This window comes from Cebus imitator, unplaced genomic scaffold (assembly GCF_001604975.1).
Source record: "Cebus imitator isolate Cc_AM_T3 unplaced genomic scaffold, Cebus_imitator-1.0 Scaffold18, whole genome shotgun sequence".
Classification (NCBI taxonomy): domain Eukaryota; kingdom Metazoa; phylum Chordata; class Mammalia; order Primates; family Cebidae; genus Cebus; species Cebus imitator.
The window spans coordinates 16072532-16086600 of record NW_016107333.1 but is presented as its reverse complement, the minus strand read 5'-3'; the positions used below and the strand labels follow the sequence as shown (position 1 = coordinate 16086600).

Sequence of the window (14069 nt, the reverse complement as noted above, 5' to 3'; positions counted from 1 at the left end):
GATATGATACCTTGTTTCCAAAAAGAAAGAAAAAAAAAAGAAGCTTCTGGTAAAGCAATACACTTTCATCTGGAGTTGGTCATTCTTGACCCTCCAAAGCCTTCTTGTTCATTTGGTCAGTGCACATCAGGAAAACCTAGGAGTGATTAAAAAGTAAAGAAAGGACTCATCGTCTCATGAAGTGGGTAGTCAGTTTCTCAGGAAGTTCTGCAAGAGAAATTTTACAAAGCTCTCTATATTGGCCATGGTGTTGGGTGATATTGAGTTATAAAGTAACGAATACTATTTGAAGGCCAATAATCATTCACACATGAAAGTTTGGTCTGCTTCTTTAAGATATGTTTGTGGGGGGGGAAACAAGGTACAGGTTGGTAACATCTTGTACTTTGGGTTTTTGCCAACAAATACGAGACCTTCCAGTTTTAGGACTTAACCCATCTCCTCTCATCTGTGTGACTTTGTTGTTGTTCCTTTTGCGTAGGTTGTTTGTCATGGCAACAACTTGGTTTCTTTAAAGTGTTTTATCACATTTCTGTGAGCTGGTTATACCATCTTGAATTATTTAACTCAGAGTAAACACTGAGGTGGTGTGTATGTGAAAGAGCCTACACCATATGTGTTTATGGAAATGTGCTTATTGAGATGTCGTTTCCAAGCACAGCATCTGCTCTTGTGCATCTTTTATATTATTTTGCATGGAGCCTATGCAATAATTGATCTCCACCATCTGATAGTTTTCCTTTTAAGACAGTTTCTGTTCTTATGTTCTTGAGAAATGATAATGTTTAATATTTGGGAAGGAAAAAGCATCAAAATTAAAAATAAAAATGATCAATAAAAATGACTTTAATTTCCATTATGCAGCACATACTGTTTAGAAAGAGCTGAAGTCTGTGCATTTAGAAGAGTAAGGTTTTCTGAATCTTATCTCAAAGGGAAAAACCCAAGTTGACTCAACCTGTGATTCACACAGAGGTCAAGTTCTCATAAAGACTGCTGAGAATAAAATCCTTCTCTTCATCCTTTTTCTATGGACTGAACATTTGGGCTTTGGGTTCCTATAAATGTACTCTGAGTTCCTGTTTACAGTGTTCCTAGGAATCCTGCCTTGCTGCACAAGATGGAGTTTTACAATGTCCAGTGTTATCTAGTGGCTTTTTTTTTTTTTCCTGAGATGGAGTCTTGCCCCATCGCCTAGGCTGGAGTGCAATGGTGCGATCTCGGCTCACTGCAACCTCCACCTCCTGAGTTCAAGCAATTCTCCTCCCTCAGCCTCCCAAGTAGTTGGGATTACAGGCGCGCACCACCACACTTGGCTAATTTTTTGTATTTTTGATTTACCAAAAATATATTGGTTCAAATGCAGTAAAGGACTGTGACCATCTTGACTATAAAATCTGCTGCTTTTAAAACTGGAGAGGGACCCAAGCACCTTGAAATGTCATGTTCACTAACATCTCTCTAGTGTGGTTTGCAAACCACTGGCAGGATGTAAGATGGTTTTAGGTAGTGAATGGATAAGCTTTCAAATGATCTAATGATCACTTACTTACTATACTGGGTTGAATAATCTCCCTCTCAAAATTTCTGTCCAACCAGAATCTCAGAACATGACCTTATTTGGAAATATAAACTACATCTGCTGTGCTTTGCAGATGTAGTTAAACAAGGATCTTGATCTCTGGTATCTTTATAAAAGAAAGAAGAGGGTTATTTGGATACGAAGATACACAGAGAGAAAAAGGTCATGTAAATATGGAGACAGAGATTGGAATGATGTCTACAAGCTGAGAACACCAAGAAGCCAGGAAAAAGGCATCAGACAATTTTTCCCTGAGAACCTCCAGAAAATCAACACCTTAATTTTGGACTTCTGGCCCCCTGAACTGTAAGAGAATACATTTCTGTTGTTTTAAGCCGCTTGGTTTGTAATGATTTGTTATGGTAGCCTTATTTATGTATGTATGTATGTATGCATGTATGTATGTATGAGACATGGTCTCACTCTGTCGCCTGGGCTGTGGCAAGATCACAGCTCACTGTAGCCTCAACCTTCCAGGCTCAAGAAATCCTCCAACCTTAGTCTCCTAAGTAGCTGGGACTACAGTCATGAACCACCATGCTCAGCTAATTAAAACAATTTCCCTTTTTTATAGAAATGGGGTCTCTCTATGTTGCCCAGGCTGGTCTCTAATTCCTGGGCTCAAGTGATCCTCCTGCCTCGGTCTCCCAAATTGCTGGGATTACAGGCATGAGCTATTGTGCCTGGCCATTTAAAAATGTATTACACAAAATATACATGATGATGTTATAAAACCTGTGATTTCTCAGCTGTTACTGTTTAGACTAATAGTCCCTAAATTTATTTAGGCAGCAAAAAGTGCATTGATTAAAAAAAGTAAATAATTTCATAGGAGGTAGAGAGATATTGCAAAAATGCTGCGGGTGGTTCATGGTTGGATAAGCAGTTTGGGAAACCATTGCTGTTTGCAGCCTGTGGCTCCTTCAACTTGTAGTGGCATGGTGGGAGAACTAGGTAAACAGTTACCAGTGTCTCTAATCAACTCTGTGACTTCAGGTAAAATATGAATGGCCTCGAGAAGCCTCATCTTCCTCAGCAGTAAAAATGGGAACAGTAATAAATATCTCACAGGACTTATGTGGGGATTGAGTTCCTTTTCCTTCAGCTTTGAAATATCAAAAGCTTAGTTATCTGAACCAATTCTGCTGAGTGTGGGATGGGGGTGGGCTCCTGGCAGCTGGGTTGACGTACAGAAGAACATTTTGTAATCATTGTCCTCAAATGTGGGTTGTCAGTGATAAATATATAGGGCTGCGCAATATGGGAAGTAAATTGTGGTAAAATGGTAGGAACTGATGCAAAGAACCTCTGATGAATCACAGCTGAAGTCAACTTTCTATTATTTCTGGGTCTTATTATGCATTTAATGAGCTACCATGGCCTTCCTTTCTCCCTCTTTACAATATGGTCATGTCAGAGTTCATGAAAGTGAGGGAAAGAACTCTAGATGCAATCTGACTTCAATCTTAGATGTAGGAAAACCTTTGCAGGATTTATTTTTGTAAATTCAATGCTAATCTCTGGAAACACTCTAGGATGGTATATTAAGGAGATGACATGTGAGCACTTAGAAGAGAATATTTTGATCATTAGGAGTTGCATGGATTTGCCGGGATTTAGAATTACTTTGACCAGTCTAAGCACTTGGCTGGAACCAGCAAGGTGAAATGGAGAGGGAATAAGAGAGCTAAAATAGATTGTGTCCTAGCAAATGGGTAGGCACTGTGTTAAATGTTATCTCATTGTGATTAGCACTAAAACTCCTGAATGTAGATATTGCTATTAAAATTCTTTTCTTTTTTTTTTTTTTGAGATGGAGTTTGGTTCTGTCGCCTAGGCTGGAGGACAGTGGCGCAATCTCAGCTCACTGCAACATCTGCCCCCTGGGTTCAAGCAATTCTCCTGTCTCAGCCTCCTGAGTAGCTGGGATTACAGGCACCTGCCAACATACCTGGCTAGTTTTTGTGTTTTTAGTAGAGACTGGTTTCACCATGTTGGCCAGGCTGGTCTTGAACTCCTGATCTCAGGTGATCCACCCACCTAGGCTTCTCAAAGTGCTAGGATTACAGGTGTGAGCCACCACACCTGGCCAATATTGCTATTAAAATTCTTATTTTACAGATGGGGACACTGACTTGATGAAATTAAGTAATGTACTAGATTTTGTAAATAGAGATTAAATAACTCAGTCAAAATTATTGAACAAGGCAGTCTGTCCCTAGAGCTGGCACTCTTTTCTCTCTCTCTCTTTCTCTTTTTTTTTTGAGACCAGTCTCGCTCTGTTACCCAATCTGGAGTGCAGTGGCATGATCATGGCTCACTGCAGCCTCGACCTCTCAGGCTCAAGCAGATCCTCCCACCTCAGCCTCCCAAGTAGCTGGGAGCTGGGACTACAGGTGCACGCCATCACACCTGGCAAATTAAAAATTTTTTTTGTAGAGACAGGGTCTCCCTATGCTGCTCAGGCTGCTCTCAAACCTCTGGGCTCAAGTGGTGTTCCTGCCTCAGCTTCCCAAAGTTCTGGGATTGCAGGTGTGAGCCACTTAGTCCAGCCTGGAGCTTTTTTTTTTTTTTTTTTTTTTTTTTTTTTTTTTTTTCTTTTTTTTTTTTTTGAGACAGAATTTTGCCCAGTCAGGAGTGCAACGGTGCGATCTTGGCTCACAACCTCCACCTCCCAGGTTCAGGCAATACTCTTTTCAGCCTCCCAAGTAGCTGGGACTAAGTAGCTGGGATTACAGCTATGCACCACCATGCCCAGCTAATTTTTTGTATTTTTAGTAGAGATCGGGTTGCTCCATGTTGGTCAGGCTGGTCTCAAACTCCTGACCTCAGGTGATCCGCCTGCCACGGCCTCCCAAAGTGCTGGGATTACAGGCATGAGCCACCGTGCTCAGCTTTTATTTATTTATTTTTTGAGACAGAGTCTGGCTCTGTCCCCCAGACTGGACAAAGTTTGCAGTGACGCGATTTCGGCTCACTGCAACTTCCGCTTCCCAGGTTCAAGCAATTCTCCCTGCCTCAGCCTCTCTAGTAGCTGGGATTACAGGCACGCACCACCACACCTGGCTGATTTTTGTATTTTTTTTAGTAGAGATGGGGTTTCGCCATGTTGGCCAGGCTGGTCTTGAATTCCTGATCTAGAGCGACCTGCCCGCCTCGGCCCCCCAAAGTGCTTGGATTATAGGCGTGAGCCACTGTGCCTAGCTGGGCTTTTGTTCTTTACCTCTGTATTGTGCTATGTGAAAGCTTAAAAAATGTAGAGAGCTGGAGCAGTGGCTCACGCCTGTAATCCCAGAATTTGTGAAGGCCAAGGCAGGTGGACTGCTTGAGCCCAGGAGTTTGAGACTGGCCTGGGCAACATGGCAAAACCCTGTCTCTACCCAAAAAACTCTCAAAACCAGAAAACAAAATAAAAATTAGCCAGGTATGGTGGCATACTCCTGTGGTCCTAGCTACTCGGAGGCTGTGGTGGTAGGATCACTTGAGCCTGGGAGGTCGATGAGGTTATAGTGAGTCCTGATCATGCTAGATCAGGAACAGAGAAAGACACTGTCTTAAAAAAAAAAAGTAGGTCTTTGGTGTTACGCAGGTCTTATTACAATTTTGACTGGCTCTGTGCCCAACCTGAAGCTTTTTTTTTTTTTTTTTTTTTTTTTAAGATGGAGTCTTGCTCTTGCCCCCAGGCTGGAGTACAGTGGCACAATCTCAGCTCACTGCAGCCTCCACATCCTGGGTTCAAGCAATTCTCCTTGCCTTGGCCTCCCTAGTAGCTGTGATTACAGGTGCCTACCACCACACCCAGCTAATTTTTTGTATTTTTAGCAGAGACGGGGTTTTACCATGTTGGCCAGGCTGATCTCAAACTCCTAACCTCAAGTGATCCACCTCCCTCAACTTCCCAAAGTGCTGGGATTGCAGGTGTGAGCTACCGCGCCTGGCCCAAATGATACCTTTTAACAGAGATACTGACAAAATGGAAATGACTATGATGATGAGGGAGGTTGGAAATGAGCTCAAGAGAGAAACAACTGAAAATGCTTTGGTTTGATGAAGGCAGAGAGGTAGATGTCTTAGGGAAGGCCTGTCCAGATAGGCTGACAGTACCGTGAGTCCTCTCTGTTCCGAGTCTTGCAGGTCCAGGGATTTCACTTTATTAGTTAATTAGTATTCACAGTTGATCATACTATACTCTTGGCAACTAGCTCACTCTAACCAAACTTAGAAGAGACTTGCATATACCAGAATGCCAATTAATTAACTTAAAATTAGGAACATAAGCACTAAACAGATTTTATACATATATTTTCTGATCAGAGCATCTTGTTTTTCTAGGAGTTTTAACTTCTGTCAGCAAATATATATAAAAACTGTGGGCAAGGCATGGTGGCTCATGCCTATAATCTCAGCACTTTGGGAGGCTGAGGCGGGTGGATCAGCAGAGGTCAGGAATTTAATACCAGCCTGGCCAACATGGTGAAACCCTGTCTCTACTAAAAATACAAAAATTAGCTGGGTGTGGTGGCAGTTGCCTGTAATCCCAGCTACTCAGGAGGCTGAGTCAGGAGAATCGCTTGAAACTGGGAGGTGGGCAGAGGTTGCAGTGAGCCAAGATTGTGCTACTGCACTCCATGCTGGGCAACAGAGTGAGACTCTGTCTCAAAAAAAAAAAAAGAAAAAAGAAAAGAAAAACAACAAAAACCAAACCCCAAAACTGTGGTAGGTTAAAAGTTGTTAGCTTGCAGGTAGGGTAAAACTGCAGACTCTTCTCACTTTCTGATTTAAAATCATGGTCAAAAATTGATATCTCACATTTTATTCACTGATTTTATTAACTTGATTTATATCTTATTATTTTGTTAATTTGTTTTATTCATATGAACATTTTATAAGTGGTTTCTGAACATTTGTATTTTGTCAAATCTGCAGTATAAACAAATCTGCAAATTGTTTATATTCTTTACCCATTGTTTAACTGGGTTATTTTTAATTGAATAGTAGATTTCCACTGAGTTTTTTTTTATTGATCAATAGGTTCTTTTTTTTCTTTGAGACAGAGTCTTGCTCTGTTGCCCAGGCTGGAGTGCAGTGGTACAATCTCAGCTTACTGCAACCTCTGTTCCCAGGTTCAAGTCATTCTCCTGCCTCAGCCTCCTGAGTAGCTGGGACTATAGGCACACGCCACCACACCCAGCAATTTTTTTTGTATTTTTAATAGAGACAGGGTTTTTGCCATGCTGGCCAGGTGGTCTTAAACTCCTGACCTCAGGTGATCTGCCTGCGTCAGATTCCCAAAGTGCTGGGATTACAGGTGTGAGCCATGTGCTGCTCCTGGCCTGATCAATAGGTTCTTTATATAAACGTATATCTGCCAGGTGTGGTGGCTCACCCCTGTAATCCCAGCATTTTGGGAAGCTGAGTCGGGCAGATTGCCTGAGCTCAGGAGTTCAAGACTAGCCTGGGCAACACGGTGAACCCTCGCCTCTACTAAAATACAAAAAAAAAAAAAAAAAATTAGCTGGGCGTGGCAGCATGTGCCTGTAGTTCCAGCTACTTGGGAGGCAACAGGAGAACTGCTTGAACCCGGGATGCGGAGGTTGCAGTGAGCTGAGATTGTGCCACTGCACTCCATTCAGCCTGGGCAACAGGGAAAGACTCCTCTCAAAAGCAAACAAATAACCCCCAAAAAACATATATCTAAAATATTCAGTTAAATTTAGATGATTCAGATAAAATGTGATATATATTGTATGTGTAAGTAATAAAATAGGCTGGGTGCAGTGGCTCACACCTGTAATCCCAGCACTCTGGGAGGCTGAGGCAGGTGGATCACCTGAGGTCAGGAGTTCAAGACCAGCCTGGACAACATGGTAAAACCCTGTCTCTACTAAAAAATACAAAAATTAGCCAGGCATGGTGGCGGATGCCTATAATCCCAGCTACTTGGGAGTCTGAGGCAGGAGAATTGCTTGAACTCAGGAGGCAGAGGTTGCAGTGAGCCAAGATCATGCCACTGCACTGTGGCCTGGGCAACAACAAGAGCGAAACTGTCTCCCCCTCTCCAAAAAAACCCTCAAAACAATAATAAAATGAAATGAGGTATAACATTTTATTTCAGTTGCAAATGTTTTATGTAATAATTCACTTACTTTTGGACTTTATGTACCTTCTGTCACACATAAATGCATTTGGTTCTCTGTTTTGTTAAGATAGCTTTCTTCCTCCAAGATTTTAAATATAATTTCCCATTTTTTCTGTCATTCCTTTAAAAACTACATTTTAAATACAACTGGAGGCACTGCTTCGGGTGCAGGCCGGGCCTGGCCCAGGTAGGAGGAGGAACTGCATTGGCCACGGCCACTTGGGCAGATCGGGGCTGCTGCTGGAACCCACCGATGGCTCAGGCTGTGGTCCCCGCGTGGAGGAGGCACGGCGGCCTGGGGACCATGGAGCCTGGTGAAGCAGCACGCCTAGGCCCGAGTGGGGCTGCCTGGGCGCCCTTGCCACTTCTGCTAGGTCGGGGGCTTCGAGTCATGGCTGCAGCCTCGACCTCCTACTCCAAGGCGGTTGAGAACAGCAGCACCATGGAAGAGCTTGTCACTGAGAAGGAGACTCACTGGAAGACAGTGTGAACCTGCTCACCTTCATCCTTCTGCTCATGCTCACTATCCTCACCATCTGGCTTGTCAAGCACTGCCCAGTGCGCTTTCTGCATGAGACTGGGCTGGCCATAATCTATGGGCTCATCGTTGGGGTGATCCTGAGGTATGGTACCCTTGCCAGCAGTGGCCGTGACAGGTCACTCAGCGGCACTCAGGAAGACCAGGCCTTCAGCATCTTAGTAGTGAATGTCAGCAGGAAGTTCTTCGAATATACTCTGAAAGGAGAAATCAGCCCTGGCAAGATTCAGCGTAGAGCAGAATGACATGCTAGGGGATAACATTCCACCCAGAGATATTTTTCAGCATTCTTCTCCCTCCAGTTATTTTCCATGCTGGATACAGCTTAAAGAAGAGACACTTTTGGCCAGGCGTGGTGGCTTATGCCTATAATCCCAGCACTTTGGGAGGCTGAGGTCAGAAGATTGAGACCATCTTGGCCAACATGGTGAAACTCCATCTCTACTGAAAATACAAAAATCAGCTGGGGATGGTGGTACATACCTGTAATCCCAGCTACTCGGGAGGCTGAGGCAGCAGAATTGCTGGAACCCAGAAGGCGGCAGAGGTTGCAGTGAGTGGATATCGCGCCACTGCGCTCCAGCCTGTGACAGGGCAAGACTCTGTCTCAAAAAAAAAAAAAAAAAATGTAAAAAAAAAAAAAAAAAAAAAAAAAAAAAAAAAGACGCTTTTTCAAAAATCTCAGGTCTTACTGGCCTGCGCCGTCTTAGGGTCTGCTGTTTCATCCTTTATTGTTAGAAATCTCATGTATGGTGTGATGAAGCTTATGAAGATTATGGGACTGCTCTCAGATAAATTTTACTATACAGATTGTCTCTTTTTTGGAGCAATCACCTCTGCCACTGACCCAGTGACTGTGCTGGCGATATTTAATGAATTGCAGGCAGACGTGGATCTTTCTGCACTTCTGTTTGGAGAGAGGGTCCCAAATGACGCTGTTGCCATTGTACTTTCTCATCTATTGTTGCCTACCAGCCAGCGGGACTGAACACTCACGCCTTTGATGCTGCTGCCTTTTTAATGCCAGTTGGCATTTTTCTTGGTATATTTAGTGGCTCTTTTATCATGGGAGCTGTGACTGACGTTGTGACTGCTTTAGTGACCAAGTTTACCAAACTGGACTGCTTCCTCCTGCTGGAGACAGCGCTCTTTTTCCTCATGTCCTGGAGCATATTTCTCTTGACAGAAGCCTGTGGATTTACAGGCGTTGTAGCTGTCCTTTTCTGCGGAATCACACAAACTCTTTACACCTACAACAATCTGTCGGTGGAATCAGGAAGTCGAACCAAACAGCTCTTTGAGGTGTTACATTTCCTGGCAGAGACATCTTCTCCTACATGGGCCTGGCGCTGTTTACCTTCCAGAAGCATATTTTCAGCCCCATTTTCATCATTGGAGCTTTTGTTGCCATCTGACTGGGCAGAGCCACCCATATCTACCCGTTCTCCTTTTTCCTCAACTTGGGCAGAAGGCATACGATTGGCTGGAATTTTCAACACATGATGATGTTTTCTGGCCTCAGGGGAGCAAAGGCATTTGCGTTGGCCATCCGTGACATGGCATCCTATGTTCGCCAGATGATGTTCACCACCATGCTTCTCATCGTGTTCTTCACTATCTGGATCATCGGAGGAGGCACGACACCCATGTTGTCATGGCTTAATCTCAGAGTTGGCGTTGAGGAGCCCTCCAAAGAGGACCACAGTGAACACCACTGGCAGTACTTCAGAGTTGGTGTTGACCCCGATCAAGATCCACCACCCAACAATGACAGCTTTCAAGTCTTAGAAGGGGACGGCCCAGATTTTGCCAGAAGAAACTGGACGAAACAGGAGAGCATATGGATATTCAGGCTGTGGTACAGCTTTGATCACAATAACCTGAAGCCCATCCTCACAGCGGCCCCCGTTAACCACCACTCTCCCCGCCTGGTGTGGTTTGCTAGCTTGATGTCTGACCAGTCCCCACGTGTATGATAACCGAGAGCCACTGAGAGAGGGAGACTCCAATTTTATCTCATATTGACCTACAGGAACAGCACAGTGATTGCAAATGGCTCCTAGGTTCCCACACCGCCTCCACGAGTCTTGAGGGCAGGCAGAGAATGAAGAGCAGCTGGGAGGAAGTGCTGGAGCGAGACCTGGGAATGAGAGCAGAAGGTTTCGAGCCGGGGCACTCACCTAGTGTTTCATCTGGAAGATAAGGTTTGAATTCCTCCCCAAACCCTGGCGCGATGGGGTAGGCTCCCAATGGGGTGAGGATGGCTTCAAGCCCCAGTATTGCTTGACGTGGGGCAGTGACTAGAGTGAACGACTCTTCTATTTTATCGGGGTCTGAAGCTACCGTAACACTTAAAATTTAACTCATGATGCAGATGGTGGGGCAAAAGTGTCTCTAAATTCAGGCAGATGTAGACCTATTTTTACTTTTTTCATGTAATAGTGTGCTGTTTCAGAGTTAAACAAAAAAATAGTATGCTTTAATAGTCTGTTAATTCATTCACCTGCAGTATCTGAACAAGGCAGGGCAAGTGCTGGGTGGGGGGCTTCCTCCCACGAGAGGTTGCGTCTCACTACACGGTGGTGCAAGCCTAGCTGACCATAGAAATATCAAGCTAGGGGAGAACAGGCTGGAAGAAAGATTGAGAAGGAAGGCAATTGAGATTGGGCCTCCAAGAATTATGGGAAACTGTTGTTAAATGGAACAGAAAACATGAAAAAGCAGTATGACTGGAGGGGCTGGCAACGAAGGCTGTGTGACTGCAACCACCCATCAGGATTCCTGACTTTTATGCTACCTGTGCTTCTTCTAGACTGAAGATTTGAAAATATATTCATGAACATTTCAACACTGTACAAAGAATTATAGTTCCTTCTCTGGAGATGTCCATAAAGAAGTAGTTAGGACATGTTTAAAACCAAAGGCAAATAGTGTTACACTGTTGTTTTTTAGTTAATCTGAAGGAGGTATTTAGAAACTGATGACGGTATCACTTCTTTTGAGGGCTACCATATAAGCATTCAGCTTTTGAGGTCTATCATATAAGCTGACAGCCTAGGAAATAATCACTAGGATTGAGGTATCTACTGTGGGTTTAGAAATAACACCAAATTTTGTGGGATGCTATTATCTGGGGAAGAGAAGGCAGCAAGAAACCTACAAGGCAACAAGCTAGAAATCTCAATGCGAAAAATTAACTGCAAAGAAATACAAGATAGTAGTCTCAAGACTGGGTAGAATTCTGAACTTTGAACTGACGAATACATGAGATTTCAGTGGCCACATGAGAAATCAGAGGGCTGTCAAGGGAATGTTAAGCCCTGTCAACCCACTAAACAGTTCTCTCTTCTATCAGTTTAAGAATCCAAGTATCTTTATGCCATTGAGTGCCACGCAGAGAAGGGTCATTTTTCTTGTATCTGGGGAGGCTGTTGCACCAGCTTAATATGTGGGTGTAATTTGAAAGTTAGGTTTTCAGTTTGGGATCTTCCTGGGTGAGCTGTTCTGCCCACCCACACCTGTAGTGCTGAAATACTGAAAGACCTCTCAGGAAAAGTTTGTTTCTCCTCACGTCTCTGTGCTTCAGTGCTAGCATTTTTTTTGGCAACTCAATTTCTAAAAAATGCTTTTAATAACGTGGGTGTTTTCTTGTTATGGCAGAAAAAATAGTGTCCCAGTCTAGTCCACCCATAATGAAATCAGCCATTTAATCTTCTGAATTCGCATGTTTAATAATTTTTAAATAAGACATTGCTTCACAACTTTTTATTTTTATTTTTTGGAGACAACAGAGTCTCACTCTTTTGCCCAGGCTGGAGTGCAGTGGTGCGATCTCAGCTCACTGCAACTCTGCCCCCCTCCAGGTTCAAGTGATTCTCCTGCCTCAGCCTCCCAAATAGCTGGAATTACAGGCACCTGCCACCACTCCTGGCTAATTTTGTATTTTTAGTAGAGATGAGGCTTTGCCACGTTGGCCAGGCTGGGCTCGAATACCTGACCTCAGGTGATCCACCTGCATTGGCCTCCCAAAGTACTAGGATTACAGGCATGAGCCACCATGCCTGGCCTGCTTCACAGCTTTGTGTTTGGATTGATAATTTGTGCAAATCAGGAAAAATATATTTAATTAAGTTGAGCCATATGAATTTGCTGATATTTGACTGTTGTGTAAAAACAGGAGTGGCAACTTCATATGATTCAATAAAATAAAATTGAGGCCAGGCACAATGACTTATACCCATAATCCCAACACTTTGGGAGGCCAAGACAGGAGGATTGCTCAAGTTCAGGAGTTCGAGACCAGAATAGGCAACATGGCAAAACCCTGTCTCTACAAAAATATAAAAATGAGACCAGCATGGTGGCATAATGTAGCTCTAGCTACTTGGGAGGCTGAGGTGGGAGGATTGCTTGAGCCCAAGAGGCAGAGGTTGCAGTGAGCCAAGATCATGCCACTGCAAACCAGTCTGGGGAACAGAGTGAGAACCTGTCTCAAAAAAACCCAAAGAACAATTGAATGATTTTTATTCTCCTCTTTTCTTTCTATCTACAGTAAAGTCTGTTTTGTTTTTATGGTAAAAAAAAATAAATGCAACTGGAATTTATTTTTATGTATGGTATGAGAAAGGGATATGTTTTCTTTTTTATTTTGAGACAGAGTTTTGCTCTGTTGCCAAGGCTGAAGTGCTGTGGTGCCATCTTGGCTCACTGCAACCTCTACCTCTTTTGTTCCAGTGATTCTCCTATCTCAGCCTCTCAGGCTGTTCTTGAACTCCTGGACTCAGGTGATCTCCCTGCACTGGCCTCCCAAAGTGCTAGTAGCTGGGATTACCAGCACTGGCTACCATGGTTGGCTAATTTTTGTATTTTTGGTAGAGATGGGGTTTCACCATGTTGGCCAGGCTGGTCTCAAACTCCTGACCTCAGGTGATCTGCTTGCCTTGACTTCCCAAAGTGGTGGATCACAGGCATGAGCCACTGCACCCAGCATGAGAAAGGGATTTAATTTACTTTTTTCTTCCAAATAGATAGCTCCTTGTCCCAACACTATTAGTCTGTCATTTCGCAAGTGATTTTGAATGTCTTCTTTAACATATACTAAGATAACACATACACACACAAATGGACACATAAATATATATGTGTATGTGTGTCTATATATATTTTTCTGGGCTTTTTATTCTGTTCTATTGATCTATTGGTCTATTTTTCACAGTACTGTATTATTTCAATTATTGTGACTTTACAACGTATTTGTCATCTGGTAAAGTTTTTTTCTATTGAATCAACGTTTTTGTCACGTCTCATAGATGAACTTTAAAATTAACTTGCCTATTCTATAAAATATCCTGTTGGAATTTTGATAAAAATTATATCACATTTATTATTTAATTTGGGGCATAATGTCTGTATACTATTGAGTCTTTTCATCTAGAAATATGTTTTATGGTCTTAATTAAAATTACATGGTTATCCTCAATGCCTTTCTTTTCCTTTTTTAGAGACAGGGTCTCACTCTGTCCCCCAGGCTGGAGTGCAGTGGCACAATTTCTGCTCACTAAAGCCTCAACCTCATGGGCCCAGGTGATCCTCCCACTTCAGCCTCCCAAGTAGCTTGGACTATAGGCATGTGCCATCACACCTGGCTGATTTTTTGTAGAGACTGGGCTTCACTATGTTGTTGAGGCTGTTCTTCAACTCCTGGACTCGGGTGATCCGCCCACGTCAGCCTCCCAAAGTGCTAGGGTTACAAGCATAAACTACCATGCCTGGCAACAGCTTTCATATTTTTAAGTTTTTTTCCTAGGTAA

The 14069-nt window shown here is 43.3% G+C and overlaps 1 pseudogene; it reads left to right on the top strand.

The window, feature by feature from the left end:
- Nucleotides 1-8025: 8025 nt before the first annotated feature.
- Nucleotides 8026-10469, top strand: LOC108291257 (annotated as a pseudogene).
- Nucleotides 10470-14069: the final 3600 nt, after the last annotated feature.